Here is a 16,425-nt window from a genome sequence, read left to right on the forward strand (position 1 = left end):
TTTTTGTTATGTGGCAATGCTAAAAGAGATCTAAGGCAGACATCAGAGAGGATTACTCATGTATCCAGAAGCAAATACATTCCTTAAATAGGAATAAAAAAAATCTCTTCATGACTACCTTTTAAAAAATTCCTGGGAGGTTATTCAAGGGATCATAAGAGACCAGAACACCATTACAAATAATCAGAATATGTTTGTTTTTTTTTTTTTTTATCTGAGTCACAGCATATGAGGAATGACCCAAAGCTACCAGCTGTACTTTTAAGAAGGGACTGAAGGAATCCTGTATCTTTTAACCTCCTTCCTCAGTGTTTGACCCATCAATACTTCTACTTTAGAGCTTCACTACAGTCATTGAATTCACCTGTGTCAAATTGGCATCCCAGAATGATGAAGCAAATGCTGAATTCCCAAGGAATCAGACGTCAGTGCTGAGAATTGATTTTGTGCACTCGTCGTTTCTTCTCTTCCAACTCGACAGGTGAATCTGCAAATGCGAACAAGACCCAAATGAGGTTGTAGAGCATCATTTTGAAAACATATTAAGTCCACAGGCAGAAATGGTTGCTCTTAATGAATCTTCATGCTTCAATTGTATTTACTTTAGCTTAATAAATCAATAGTGCATGCTGTGACAGCTGGAGGATTGCTGCCTATACACCCAAGCTAAATCAAAAATGTCAAGACACATGCTCAGGATGCAGGACCATACAAAACAAGCCTAGAAGGGACCTCAGGAAGTGATTTAATCTATTCTCTCTCCGTGCTAGCCAAGCCCAGGCTTGAGAAATGATTCTTTAACCTGTGCAGAGATCATCATTCCACACTCTAAGGATACTGAATATGACTCATATAATTCAATATAACCATACAACCAATGCAAACCGACTGGGAATATATCTATAATCTCTTTCCTTTTTTTTTTCTCCGCCCTCCATAGAGGGTGCATCCACATGGGGAAGTACAAAGCTCTGTGGATGGGTGTGGGAAAATCCCACAGATCAGTACAGGCTGGGAACTGTCTGGCTGGCAGCTGCCCTGCTCAATGGGGCCTGGGTGTTGCTGTGTCCCTCAGCATGTTTACACGAGACATGTGCTCTGGGTCCCTGACAATTTTGGTAGCCCTTTTCTCAATCCCTTTTAGTTTCTTCACATCTCTGTTGAGCTAGAAGGGTTGCGGGAGAGCAGAACTGTCTACAAGGTTTCAGGAGTGACCTCACCAGTGCTGAACAGGGGAAATACAACAGCTTGACTTCATCTGCAGGCCACACTGACCCTCATGAATGCTGACATGGACTTTGCCTTCATCTCAGCTGGAGCACATTGTTGGTTTATGTTCAGTCTGATGTCCACCATAACACCTAGGCACTGTTAACAGGGCAGCTGCTCAGATGTAGACAGGGAGGTATCAACATCAGAGTTAACTGAAGCATACACATAGGAGTTATCAGGCTGGACTGGGTATTATATCTCATTGCATATCCAAGAAGGCAGCTTGGACCAGTGATTAGGGCTAGGGACCAGGATTTAAATGCATTGTCCTTTACAAACTGCTTGGATTATTTCAGACAAATCCTTAAAGGCTCTAATCAGACCATCTGTTACAGGTACTCAACATCCTAATTACAAACCCCATGGCCTTTTTGTTCAAGAGAGCAAAACAAATGACTCAGTTTAGGGTTCCTATTTCCATTTAACTGTATAGTCAATGAAAAGAGTTAGACATGGTATCTGAATTAATCTATATCAGGACATGTGAGTGTATTCCTTACCTTTTCCATGGCTTTTCTCTGTAGTTATTTCCTACTCCAAAAAGGCATCACATAAAAACATTCATTCACACTGCAATGTGCTCAGGTAAAGTGGCAGAGAAGAATATCAGTTTCACAGGCAACTCTGTCTCAAGCAACGACCAATACTACATATTTCAGAAGAAGCTGCCAGTAAAAGTACATATCCTGCTACTTTTTTGTTGGTTTGTACTCTATTATTGCTATTAATTTGTACTCTGAAGCATGAGTTGTTTTTCTATTCTACACTGCTGCAGATACATCCTATTATCCTCTGATTTTCAGTGGAACATGGTCATCCATAAATGCCACCTACAGATATGTGCTCTCCCTCTTAACCTTGCATTTGGCTTTAAATTTATTCTGTGGCAATCAACTTCTCAGGTTATTTATTGTCTCTGTAATTAAACAAGCTTCCTTTTACTAATGTTAAATTAGTTGCCATTCACTTTTATCAGTCTTCTTGTTTTAGTATCAGAGTGTGCCGGATTTTTCTCAACGCCCATTTTCTCAATACTCATTTTGTATTCTTCTGTCACATCCCTTCGCATTCGTCTCCTCACTCCCTGCCTTCCCTCTGCCTCTTGTGGAAATCTTTCCTTGTCAACAGTCATTGCTATCACCTACCTCTGAAGATCTCTCACTGTCTACTCAATCTTTTGGGAGATGAGGCAGCCAGAAACAGGGAATGGGGTTGTATTCATCATACTAGAAGGCACATATCTCCCCTTGAGCTACTTACACAAGGTTCCCTTTATAGTGAATGTCAATCCAGTCAAGAATACCTTTGGAGTTTGGTTTCTAATAACAAGGGTGAGAAATCGGTAGCACAAGAAAGGAAAGCAGTGGATTCTCCATCTCTTGACAGTTTCAGGCACAAACTGTTCACCTTCCTTCGAGCTATGCCTCAGCCAAAGACTATTTAGTGAACTCACTGTAAGAAGTCCACAGTCCCAGTAATTTATACATCCTAGACTCAAAATATATCATAGAGAAGAATGAATTGCCCTCTGCAGGGAATCATCCTTTTCTATTGACTGTAAAAGGAGCAGAGGGAAACCAGCTTGTTTTAGAGGAGGTAGTCTGTCTCTAACTTCACTGTTTAAATAATGGTGAGGTGAATCCCATCCCACATACTATGTAAGAGATCAGGGTAGATGAGCTAATGATCCTATCTGGCCTTTAAATCCATGAAAATCTCTGAAATACAAGCTGATTCAAGGGACTACTTTGCCACACAGTCAGCCAACATAACCAATTTCTGCAAGATAGAACTTAAACCAGCCAAGATTTTAAAAAGCATATGCAGAGTTAAATACTATGATTTAAAAATACTGGAGAGTTTTGGGAGAAGGATTTACATTCTCTGCTTCAGAGATAAAACAACAAAGAAATGGGGATTAGGAAGAAACTACTCATGTGGCTAAATTATCTCAGAGCTGACTGCTTCATGACTCCTTCCTACCTGCAACCAAACCAGACTTGTTCCATTTTATGCTGTGGTCATAAGACACACTTTTTAAATGTCCTGTGTTTGACCCACTCACCTTGTCCCAGGATGTCATGGGTTTGTGGTGCAGTAATGCTGCTCTGCTCCCGCTGGAGGATACCCTTGCATCAGGCACTGGTATCAGCAGACCAGCCAACTGTTCGTTGAATTTGAGGTCTCAATGGAAGAAAAAGACCACAGTGATCTGCTACATGGCAAGGACTGTGACATTAAAAAGCTCATTCCCCAATAGCGGCCTACTATTATGGGTTTTATCCTTACTGTGTGACCTGAGACCATGTCCATCGCGTGGCTCCGTAGAGAAAGTGCGCACTCATGACGTGAACAGCTGACTGTCTCCATGATACGGCCCAGTGTATACCTTGCATCAGGTTTCCAGTGACTTGAAAGGTCTGCCACATGCTTGTCACTATCAAAGACAGCCTACAGGACCACATAGACCATGATTTAATTCAGTATAGTAATATCTTATTCAAATTTTACTTATACAGCTGTAATTGAAATGGAGACTTCTTCACAAGGCAAATTTCCATGTTGGATATTTTTTAAAGTCCAGCATCAAAAGAGAATGTTCAACACAAAGACTACTAAATTAGCCTGAAAAATGAATCTAGGGACACAGTCTTACATTTCTCCTCCCAAATGAGCATGTAATTAAACATTCTTTTTGCATTTGAGTAATTTCAGTGAGCTTCAAGCCTTTGGGCTGTATTCTGAAGTGGAAGATTGATTTTATAGAGGCTTTGATTAAAAACTGGCTATATTTTTTAAATTGATTCCATTTCTGTACCACATCTGAGTGAGATTCATCCTCCTTATGATTCCAATGACTTCATTGGAGATTGATGTGAATTAAATATGACTGCTGGTGCCTCATAAATTTCCAGATACCCATATGGTAAATGGTTCTGCACAGTTACAGGACCCGTGGCTTTGGATGTATCTACAACTAAAGATATTGCAGCATACAGGATTGCTCTTAGAGGGTATTGTCACTGACATACTATTACGGTGATAACTTTGCAGATGGCCTCCTCTGCTCACAACTATGAGACAGCTATCGTAGCTGTTTTGAAATGGCAACACAACACACCTCAAACCTGAACAGAGATATTAAAAACTTTGGCAGACCAGCCAGGTATGGTATAAGAAGTAAACTAATCACATCGTTGTGGTGATGTGTCCAAGTTAATCAGCCAATTAGTTTATTAATTAATTAGTTATCAGGAGCATCATGCTTCCCTCATGTTTTCATTTCACTGTAAAGGCCTGATCTACTCAGCACCTCCCAAAGTAGCTTTGGAGAGCGTACATAATACTGCACTTCCTAAGAGAGACCCATCTTGTGGGTGTTTGTCAGTCAAGGGAGATCATGGTCTACCATGCTCAGATCAAAACAGGATCATCCTCCAGGAGCTGATTCAGCTCATTGTGGAAAAACACATCCACTTCTTGAGGTCACTATCTGTGTTCCCTTAAGTCTGGACAGAGGGTTGCGTTCTGCTTTGGATTCATTTCTCATCATGTTGGTGTGAGGTTTCCCTGGTACCTCTACTGTAATCAATCTTTTTGTCTGTTGATCTAGCTTATCAGTGTGGCATACTCATGAATAATTGCCTGAGGATATAAATAGTGTGCTGATTAGACCCAGAGTCTGAATGATGGCTATGTCTACATGACAGCCTAGCCACCTCTTGAACGCCATAGTGCTTTCCTTAAGCCACCTTCTGTGCAAATACAAAGGACTTGAAACTTTTCTGCAGTGCTGGAGCCCAGCCTGGTGGGATCACCAAGCCAGCATGGGAGAGCAGAGTCCTGGCACTCCCTGCCATGCCACATGAATCAGCCCAGCACCCAGAAACTGAGCCCTGAGCAGACACACCTTGTGACGATGTTGAGCAGCAGACCTGGAAGTCACAAGGGAACAAGTCAGTGTTTTGCCACACAGAGCTCACTGCAGTGCTTGCAAAGTTCATATGCCTGAAAATAGAAGCTGTCTCAAGATCTCCATGGCATATCTATGCAAATACAATCACTGTTATGAGATACATGTGAAAGATGATCATAAGTACATAGTATGTCAAGGTTTTATGGCTTAGCCTCTATAAATATTCTTCAGATTGCTTCCACAAGGTGATTATTAATCCACCCCTGGCTAGGTAAGAAAAGGAATTTTTTTAAGTCCTTCTAATGATATTCATGGATTTTTTTGATATCTGCCTCTATTTTTCCCTCTCTTTAAACAATAGAGAAATGGAGAAGTCTTGATAGGCTTTGGAAATTAATGGAATATAACGGGTCACACTAATGTATCTACATTTTTTAAGATAATTTATCATGTTTAACTATGTACCAAAACCAAAGTATCATGCTTGTAGAAGTGGATTTCAAGCTGATGACCATCCTTTGAAGGAGCCCACAGGTAACCGTTTCCCTGTTTCCCAACTCAAAGAAGTCAGTCCAAGCAAATAATTTCAGCTCAGATTGTTACTGTTTGTATAACCATTGCACTTATCGGCTTTATGGATTGGACAAATAGGCCAAAAATCTAAGCAAATTGAAGGGATAAGAAGGAGAGGTGTCAGCTTGCTGAAACAGCTGGAGTGAAGAACTGTACCAGATTTGCATTAAGGGTTCTGTTTCACAGGCTGTGCTGTCTCTCTGAATTAAACCCTCAACAACACAGTATCTGGGATCATTTCAGCATCAAGATCTCCATTTAGTCCACAATTTTGATGCCTGAAGTGACCTACTACATGGCCAAAAACAGAGCACAGGGCACATCTGGAGGAGATATCACTAGCCGTGACCAAACACTTCTAGATGAGAGCATTGGCAAGGAGAAAGGTCTAGACTGTGGTCCAGATGAGTGGGTCCCACAATGTGCTTTCTGTTAAGCTAGTCACAGCTGGAGAAAACACAACCCCAAATACCAGCAAAATCTATGTCACCCAGCTTTAGACATCTACGGTCTAGGCTTCTACACCTGAACTAGTCAACCCTTTGCTGCACAGGCTTTTTTCTAAGGGGATTCCTCTGACCTGTTTCAGATGTCTACATCGGGATGAGCTGCATCATTCCCTGGATTCAAGAGGTTAAAACCCCAATGATTGTTAAAAGCCTGGGGAGACATATTAACAACTGTAACATGATGTCCCATAGCTCCAGAACCACAAACACAGTTTGAAAGAGCAACGCTTCCAACACAGTACCCACGTCTTGCTCAGCCTTAGTTGCCTGTCCAGAAAAGCACAGATGTATTTGAAATCCTGTAGATCCCGTATCATGTTTATCGCACTCACATGGAGCACCTCAAATGACATTGTTAACCTATGTTTAAGCAAATAAATTCCACCCAGAAAGCCCAACAAAGTGGTTGTATAAGGAAGCAATTCTCCTTTTCATGTACAAAAGACACAGTGTCTCCAGTAAAGATGGAAGATTTTCTAAAGATGCAGACTGTGATGCACTGTGATAACACTTCGCTATTTACAGGCTGGATCTTGACAGGAAGTGTGCTTGCTTTTGTGGCCAGAATTAAAGAAACACATGTAAATACTGACTTTGATTACAGGGCCCTTTTGCTGTCCAGGAATAGACCAAGCCTTGTACAACGTGAAAAGCACAGAGATTTCCTTGCTGTGAAACTCATCCTGCTGGAGACTGCCTCAGCAAAGGCTCAAGCTCTATGGCCTTGACAAAGACAGTCCCTGCAGGGAGGAAAGGAGGTTATCAGGGGAGGTATAAATGCCATCACTGCTCCTTAAGGTGAAACAGGTTTCACCCTGCTTGCACTAAAATGTCAAAACCAGCCATGTCCCTCGCAGAGCGCATTTTGCAGCCTGTGGTTTGCAAGAGTGGCATGCATTGGCAGCAGAGACAAGATAAGAGGCAGCCACTATTAATATCTAAGTCTTTATATTATTTGACTCTTGTCTGGGCCTGACTGGTTGCTCTGATATACAGTTCTGTTTATCTGATTTGGGACACTTTTGAACCAGCTCAGGAAAACCCTGGGTAAGTCCCCAAACAGGAAACAGTTTGAACAGACATTTATCTTTAAGCACTTCTTATAATCTCACCAGCTTCAATAGGATTTGAGAAACTGAAGTTTAAAACAAGTCTACTTTTTTTTTCCCTGACTGCGGATAATTTCTTAAAATGAAAACTTAGTTGATTAGAACCCCCAATTGAGAAACCCCTTGTTAAAAATTATTATTTTCTCACTTGTAAGCAAATTGGAAGACTGGATTTCATTTTGGAGTTGATTACGATCTCACATTTTATAGTCATCCTTGGTATACAAGGTAGCAGAGAACCTTGGTTTGACCTAGGTGTAGATAAATGGGTAAATCAGAACATCTTACGAGGAGCGGCTGAGGGAGCTGGGGGTGTTCAGCCTGGAGAAAAGGAGGCTGAGGGGAGGCCTTATCGCTCTCTACAGCTACCTGAAAAGAGGTTGTAGCAAGGTGGGGGTCAGTCTCTTCTCCCAAGTAACAAGTGGTAGGACGAGAGGATACGGCCTCGAGTTGAGCCAGGGGAGGTTTAGGTTGGATATTAGGAAAAAATCCTTCGCCGAAAGAGTAGTCAGGCACTGGACCAGGCTGCCCAGGGAAGTGGTTTAGTTGCCATCCCTGGAGGTATTTGAAAGCCAGGTAGATGTGGTGCTTAGGGACATGGTTTAGTGGTGGGCTTGGCAGTGCTGGGTTAATGGTTGGACTTGATGATCTTAAAGGTCTTTTCCAACCTAAACGATTCTATGATTCTATTGTATGATTCTGTCTTTCGATCTGCAAATTGTATCTGCGTATCTGATGCTGTGTCCTGTGGTCTCCACCCATACTGCTGAAAAACTTTGATGGAAAGTTTGGAGACTTGATGCAGTAAGTTTCCAGAGCCACATGCATCATCAATCAGATATGCCTGGAACACACACATAAACAAACGAAACTTGGTAAGCTGCAGTTAAACAAGATGGGGATGACTCACTGCAGAGTGAGTACAACCCACTCGCCTCCCCAAACAGTATGAGATATGGCACAGATGCCTTTGAATTCACCCTCAGAGAACTAGTGGCATTACGGAGGGAAAAGATATTGTAAGTTTTCTAGCCCAGCTGCTCTTGTCAATGGGTTGTTTTATGTGCAAAACACACATCACGCCCAGTTTCTCCCAGGGATCTTGCCTGCTATGAATGCCTGAAGATAGTAGGACCTCAATGGGGTCATCAGAGGTATTTGTTTAAAAAGGTCAATCCCCTGTCTTACCTGTGACCGAAAACTTGGGTACCTGAGAACAAGATTTCCCGTAAGCATATCCATGAATGCTTGATGCTGTCCTCAATGATTGCATTAGAGTATTTGTTCCTTTGCCAACAGCTTACAGCCCAGTTTTCAGGCTATCTCCAGCCCAGGATGAACCAGTACACAGATGCCACTCCCATCCTGCATGAAATTGTGGAGCATGAGTGAGTGCTTTTTGCTATTCCTAGTTGAAGTACTTGTTTGCTGACCAAAATGTGTGTGACACAGCATGCAACACAAATATGAAAAACTGCTCTGCTCTGAAGGATTTACAATCCAAGAGGTGGTCACAGAAAAGAAGACACTGTAAAAACACAGAGGACTGAGTGTAAATAGAGAGATAAGGTAGCGTTTAAGGAGAAGATTGATGTTATAAATGCCGGGGGTCATATTTTTTTGTTGAAACAAATAAATAAAACTTTGTTGAACCCTAGCGAACCTCACTGGAGCTATGCTAAGCTTTTAATCTATGGCGACTCAGTCCAAGGCACAGCAATGTAGCACCTCAGAGGCAAAATCCAGTACCAAACTCTTCTGCTCTTGAGAAAGGCCAGGCACCTCTCTGTGAAATCCCTTTTAGAGTCACCAGGTAATACAGGAGACATCAGCACAGAGCCTACACATCAGGAAAGCTTAAATTCAGTGCTGTTATCTTAACTTAAAAACACTATAGCCTGATGCTTCACTTTCCTTGACATATATTATGTTATCTTCGTGGATAATGTTTAGCTCTCCGTGGGAAGCATATCTTTATATGCCTGATATTTTCTAGATGGCTACAGCAGCATCCACAGTTTAAAATCTTTTTTTCCTGAAAAAGCCAGTGGCAAACCTCCTGGAAGATGGTTGCAATTCACTGGCATCAAAGTGATGCCATACACTTTAACTTCTTTGCTGTCATTCATCTCTTGATAGAGAAAATGAGAATGGTGCCTCTCTGGGGAAAAGATTGCTTCTGGAATATCATTATGTCATTGGCATTTACACTGTCAAAAAATGACAGGAACCGTGGAAAATCTGTTGTTGTCAATCCAGTTAAATCTAACATGATTTAGTCAGCAAATACCCCTGGATTAGAAGAGGGTTTCCCTGGTTTGTATTGTCAGTCTGGCAGGTTTTGGGCATGAAACTATTTTCTGCTTACAAGGAAAGAAGAGTTGTCTGTGAAAAAAAAAAAACAGAATGGTCTGGAAAATTACATTTATGTCAGACAAATTCTTCCCAGACAGCATTCATTCAAAAGAACAAACTGTCATTTCTTATTCCCCCCAGAAACTGTTTTATTTTTCGTATGCATTGAAGGGACTTAGAACATAACACTTCTCTCCATTAGTAGATGTAATGTTTTGCTGACATATAGTAAGGGTGCTTAATTTGTTTGCACAAATATATCCTGGAGGCAGCAGATATATAAGAAATGCATCAGACAAGGGAATCAAGCAAGCAGCATAAACCCTTAACTGTGATATTAAGCAGCTCAACCAAGAGACCTGAACTGCAGCAGACAGTAAGTCTTTAAGATCTGATTCATAGTAAGAAGGGATGGAGGAACTGCTCCCAACCGTAATACCTGGTTGGAGTCTTCCTCTCCAAGAGATTATAACTCCAAGCGAAAAGGGACAAGCAGAGCTGTTCTCATTTCTTTGCTGCAAGAAGGATTTTGAATAGCAGGTTTGAGTTAGAAACAAAGGATATCCCAGCTAAACAAACAGAAGAAAAATCAATAGTCTTACAAAGGGTGTTCATCAACTGCCAAAAACAGACCCAGGGGGCTGCAGAAATTCATTCTTCACTGATAGGACAGTGGCATTCTTCACTGATACGACAGTAGCATTGATACACGGGAGAGTACTCCAAGCAGGCGTATACCTTCACATTAACCACTCAGAGAGTCTCTGATTTATTTTATTTCTTTGGAAACAACCAGATTTCCAAAAAAAATACCCCTCAGTCTGGGGGGAAGAGGGGGCTGTATTCCCCTTTCCCTATTCTCTATTGCCGTACCTGAGCCCCAGGCTCCATTGAGACCCTGCGATCTCCACGCCATTTGCCCGACTGATGCCTGCAGGCAGCCCAGAGCTGCTGGGGAAAAGCCTGCGTGGTCCGGGCGTACCGCACTGCTGGCCAACTGCCAACCAAGTGTACCGCTCTTGTGCAAGCAATTGACTTGAACACAGCTGAAAGGACCAAGGCTGCTGTCTGCTGAGATGAAAGAGCTCCCTCTTTGCATGCAAAAGAGGGGAATGACGGCAGGCTGCGTTTGCTGTTCATTTTGGAAGAAGAGTGGAACATAAAAAAAAAAAACACCGGAGGTCTGTGATAGATAAATCCCAATGAGTGTCCTGCTGTATGTTCAGTGCTTTGAATGTCAGCTGGACCTTTCCTTATGCTGGGGTTGGACTTAAAAAGAGAAAAATGTAACTCAGCCCAGCAGGTGTGAAAAAATGGGACAGTGCTCTGCAGTGTGACCACAAATGCTCTACTAGGCACTGACTCCTGCTCTCCACCTCCTTCCTGGGGTCTGGCTACCCATAAATCAGAGTCCACTGCCCTCCAGGGCTCTGTCAGACCCCTCAGGGCTCCAGCACTCACGATGCCCAGACCAGCTGGATGGACCATGCAGATCTTCATCAATAGTATGAAGGCAATGAACAATGTTGACTTTTGAAATGTCACCATTTTCCACTTTAATTATTTCTGAGACAAATGTGGCAGTTCAGACTTCTTAAAACTGGTTTGAGGCTCCTGGCAAACTCAGGCAGGTCCAGTCTCACAGGTTTTGGAGATTTTGTCTACAGCTGGTAAAGCCAGAGGTGGATGAAAGCTGAGATCTTGGAGAATCAGTACAAGTAGACAGCTTGGAAGAGCCCTGAACCTATTATTCACTGTGTATTGCACTTGTCAGTTTACACCATGACTTGCAACATTTATTTACAACATAACACAACATTTATAACAGAAATTAGGTACAATATAGAAATTCCTGTTTTCAGCTGGTGAGGTCTTAAATGCAGTTCATTATATTAGCCACAGAGGTTCTCATCACCCAGTCAGAAACTGTTTGGGGTTTGATCTATGGAGACCAGCAGCAAATACTCTCTGTACAGAGCAGCTCTGCAATGCATTTGACCAGCCTGTGTAAAATGTTCCATTTCCCACCTCCTCCACAAAGCATCAGCTGTGTCACATCCTCTAATGATAAGGTGGAGCCTTTATCTCAGTCTCTAGAGCATCATGTTTCAGCCCACGCTTTTAGCTTGTATAATCTCTGGTGTCAATCAAGAAGTTGGGTGCCGTGCTTCATGTGGCTTCCACTGCCAGACTCTTCTTTGAGAAAGCAAAATGCTTCTTCATGGTGGCCACAACCTGGGAGGAAACCTAGCTCCCTGGGGACAGTTTATCTTAAGAAATATGGTTGTAGTGATGCTAGGTATTCTGCTTATCAGCTTTCTGCACACATAACACTGCCATTACTGCCTCCTCTCTCTTCCTTTGCTCTGCAAAACTCTAAGAAGAAAGTAGGGAGGGAGAAGCAGGCACCCTATTTCCTCTGTGTCTTTAGCACGTCATGTACCCTGGAGCAGTTTTACCATCTTCTCAGTGTAAATAGTGCTGTTTAATAATGCATGGGCTCCTGCTCATCTTAATTCATTCTGTTTCCAGCAGACTGCCATCTTCGGTTCAGAGAAAGTTCTTGCTTGTTTGTTTGTTTGTTTGTTTGTTTGTTTGCATAGGTTATTTTGGTTTGTTCTTCCTGAGCCCGAAGAGTTTCTCTTTCTCTGCCCAAACACAAATAAGATTTTTTTTTAATTATTTTTAAGAAAATTGTTTTATCCAAGTACTTCATGAGTGAATGGTCCCCTGTGGATATGTAATAGTAATTGCAAAGCATATTTTCTGTTCCCAGTGGCATTGATTGTGTGAAAATAAATGTTGAGTACTATGAAGCAATTAATCCTTAACTCTTCAGGGAGTTTGGTAGGCAATTATTACTATCTTTAGCTTACAGAGTGAGGTGAGCAACAGGAGCTGGATAATTTGCCCTTGCCCCAGAGAGCAAGGACAAGATTGTAGTCTCCTTGTATCAAGTAGATCCTTTTAATTGAAATATTCCACTCATGCTCTTCAGATGTTTCACGTTCTGCTCTGACATATCTGCCTCTGCTGCTCTCATAGCTTTATGAGGCTATGTCTTTGGGCAGGTGGAGATTTCCAGGAGAACTTCTCCACTGGATAACTGTTGTGGACAACCGGGAACAGAAAAAGAAGAAAGTCTGAGCTTCTAGCCCTGCTGGATGCTGGTCAACTTGCTTTAGATTTCTCCTAGGGCCACACTAGTATCTTCAAACAAGGCTACACCATACTGAACTGTGCTGCTGTACTAGCCGGGTAGCTAGCTCAGAACTCTCTGTGCTCCACGGAACAGCAGAGACATAGCTAGGAGATGAACAGGGGCCATCAAGAGCTGCTCCTCTGACTCTCAGAATAACTGAAGTCACTGAACTCCTTGGGTGGGATTCAGCTCCAGATCCAGGCACCTGAATCTCAGTGTTGACACATAGCTGTCTAAAGTCCCATAGTAGTCAGTGGAGAGCTGGTCAGTCCAGTCAGTGGGGCCTGGAGAGCAATTCAGCTCATCTTGCACAAACATTTGATTTGCTGAATATCTCTTGAGGCTCCATCAACTTGGGGCTCCATTCATCTCCGAGATATAAAACCAAGCAGATGGAGCTCATCACTCACTGCAAGAGGGAAGGAGTCTTCCAATAATCCCTTGCTCTCATGACTCTTATCTGAACCATTTACAATGCCATAGCAGTGCTCTGGGTGGTTGGCCTCACAGCGAAGAATAACATTTCTGCTCCGAGGGCAGTGGTCTTCATGGCTGAAGGTTTGCCTTTAAGGAACATTTGTGGACAACATCTGCTTATGGAGCAAGGTGTTGATACTTGGGGAGAACTCAAAGCAGATGGTAAGTGGAGGAAAGATGATTTACAGAGCAGGTATTTAGAATTAAGATCACAATTAAAGTAGGAGAATGGAGAGTACACATTCTCAAAAAACATAGCTTTTTCTGTTGGTGGAACTCAGGCATGGCAAATGATGTTTGCTGGATTTGTGCATAAACTAAATGTAGTGTGATTATTAGATTCCTCTGTCTTAATCAGAGCTTGTAAAAGCTGTGTCCCTTTCCTTAATGGTCTCATTTACTGAGAACCTAAGGGTTATATCTTTTGTGTTACTCACAAAAAAAAAAAAAAAAAGAATCACAGTAACACGTTGAACACTTCAATAAACATTTATACAACAGACTAGGGGACTTAGCTGCACCTATGCTTATGCCCACAGTGCTTCTAGCCAAAGTTTGGTTAGTACCACTCAAAGCTTACAACTTTTAAAAGGACAATATGTTATCTGCATGTTCTCCAGCCAGAAAAAACTGAGAACAGACCAGGAAACAGTGTTGTAACCTATAACCTATCACACTGGCAGTACTGCCTCACTGAGACTGAGTCCACGTTCTGTATCTTCTATTTTACTAGGATCATAATCTTGACAAAGTAAAACCTTTTTTTTTTTTTTTTCATTGTTAGCACAGCACAGTATGATCCTGACCCACAACTGGAGGCTGCAGGCAATAAAAAAATACAGATATAAAAATTAATAATAGTTGTTAATAATCTCATTGTCCAATACTTCTTGAGCAAAAGCTAAGTATGATATATATTCAGAGGATTAGACCTCCAGATGGTAAAAAACCCAAGAAAATCCCATGGTTATGATATGATATGATATGATATGATATGATATGATATGATATGACTGATTTACACCAGCTGAAAATCTGGCCCTTCCCAGTATTTTTGGCTTGTGCAATTGCCCTTGTGGAACCATCAAATCAAATATGGTTTTCCTATGTTCAGTCTCATCATTCATTCACTGAAACAACTGGTTAGTGTTTCAGTTGCTTTAACTTCTCTGGTTTTGATAGCTATATGTAAGCTATAAAAGAGGTTCACAATATGTATTTTATGGACTGTTCATAAAGCTGACAACTGTATACACATACATTAGACAGCTCATTTCATTTTTAGCACCTTGTTTATCTTTCTTCACTTTTGAAAGGTTTTTTACCATAACATAATATCTCCCTGTAAACACATGAAATATCTTTTATTGAAGCGTCATGGCCATGATTTTTAACTCTTTTTCCTGGGCTTGGTACAGAGTAATCTGAATTGTGAATGGTGAGGACAGAGATAATTCAGGTTCGGTTGGATGTCTGAAGCCCTAGATACACTGAATGAAACCTCCTCAGCTGTTTACATCTGCCAAGAAAGTCATTCAGCAAAGAGGTTTTAGCGATATAGGCTGACTTCAAGTGGTGACTGTAGATGTCTACCTACGAACACCTACATGTCATGCTTGTCGTAACAAATCCCTAAAGCCTGTACTCATGCACCTCTCAGGTCATCATATTTCATTCAGCTGCCCTGTCCTGAGCCCATCTTCCTTGAGAGGCATCCAGTCTTTATGCAAAAACACAAAGAGATAGAGAACACTAAACTGAGTGGAGTTTGCTAGGATCATTAAACACCTCCATTAATTTGAGGGGGTGCCAGGTCTCATTCCTCTTTCAAATTTTCCTGCTTTCAACTAACAGCCATTGCCTTATGCTATCTTCTGTTGTTTTTTTTTTCTACTGAAGTGTCATTTGGTACCCAATATCTTCTCACGAAGCTGCTTAAATTTAAATAACTCACCTGCCAAATTTCATTAATCAATTGGAGAATTATATATTTCACATTCTTCATTCCTGGTTTTGCTCTGTGGACTGGATTTTGCTCTGAATTAACACAGATATTAAGATTTCTCTTTCTGCAATTAAAGACTTGGAAATTAACTTTGGCTAAGTGTCCCAGCAGGTTTACAGACAAGATGTCCTACTGGATCTGATCAGTTGGTCATATCTGCGGACACCTGTGCTTCTTGGCAGAAATGGGTGTACAGATCAATGTAACTTCATTTTGAAAAGCAGGCTGCTAAATGAATATATTCATTATGACATTGGAGTAGGAGACTGCACTGAATAAATATTTAGAGTAAATTGGGAGCTCTCTTTGCACAGCAGTGGAATGATGTTGGTTAAACCAGCTCAAGGCCTGGTCCAATGCATTGATAATAAATTAGGGGACACCTACAAAAAGAAATCCAGGGGGAGAGCTGGTACAAAAAAGCACCTTAGATCCACCAAACCTGAAAGTCTTCCTCTACTGTTTGATGAATAAAGAGACTTAAAACACAGGAAACCACTGACTGTTTATGTTACATTTTGCAAATAATGAAGTCCTGTAAGTGGATGTAATTGTTGTGTTTGCAAAACAACACAGTGAATGTTTTCTTGTCTCTAATCCCAATGCAAATAATACATAGAAATATATTTCATGGTTTGTTTATGGAATGTGATGTTTTTACTTTATTTAAATAAAGTCACAAAGTGGAAAGCAGAACAGATGCACTGTGTTGGGTTTGGAGAGAAAGCTAAATGGGGAACATAACCCCAGCAGCACTGAAGAGCAAATCCAGCCTTCAGCGAACTTCTGCGTGAATCAGCTCTCAAATATTGTCCTTCTAGACACTACTGTTAACAGCCTTTGTATTTCTGATTGCCAGGGGCAGAGAAGAAAGAAACACAGACAGGAAACACCCCAGTTGCTTTTATTTACTGCTACTATTAGTCTGCACCAAAATTTCCCATATTCATATGGTAGTATCCGAAGCAATGTCCAGAAAGATAAGCCTTTTTATCATGGATGCCTCA

This window comes from Nipponia nippon, unplaced genomic scaffold, assembly GCF_047370975.1.
Source record: "Nipponia nippon isolate SJK-2023a ecotype South Korea unplaced genomic scaffold, ASM4737097v1 scaffold_1, whole genome shotgun sequence".
Classification (NCBI taxonomy): domain Eukaryota; kingdom Metazoa; phylum Chordata; class Aves; order Pelecaniformes; family Threskiornithidae; genus Nipponia; species Nipponia nippon.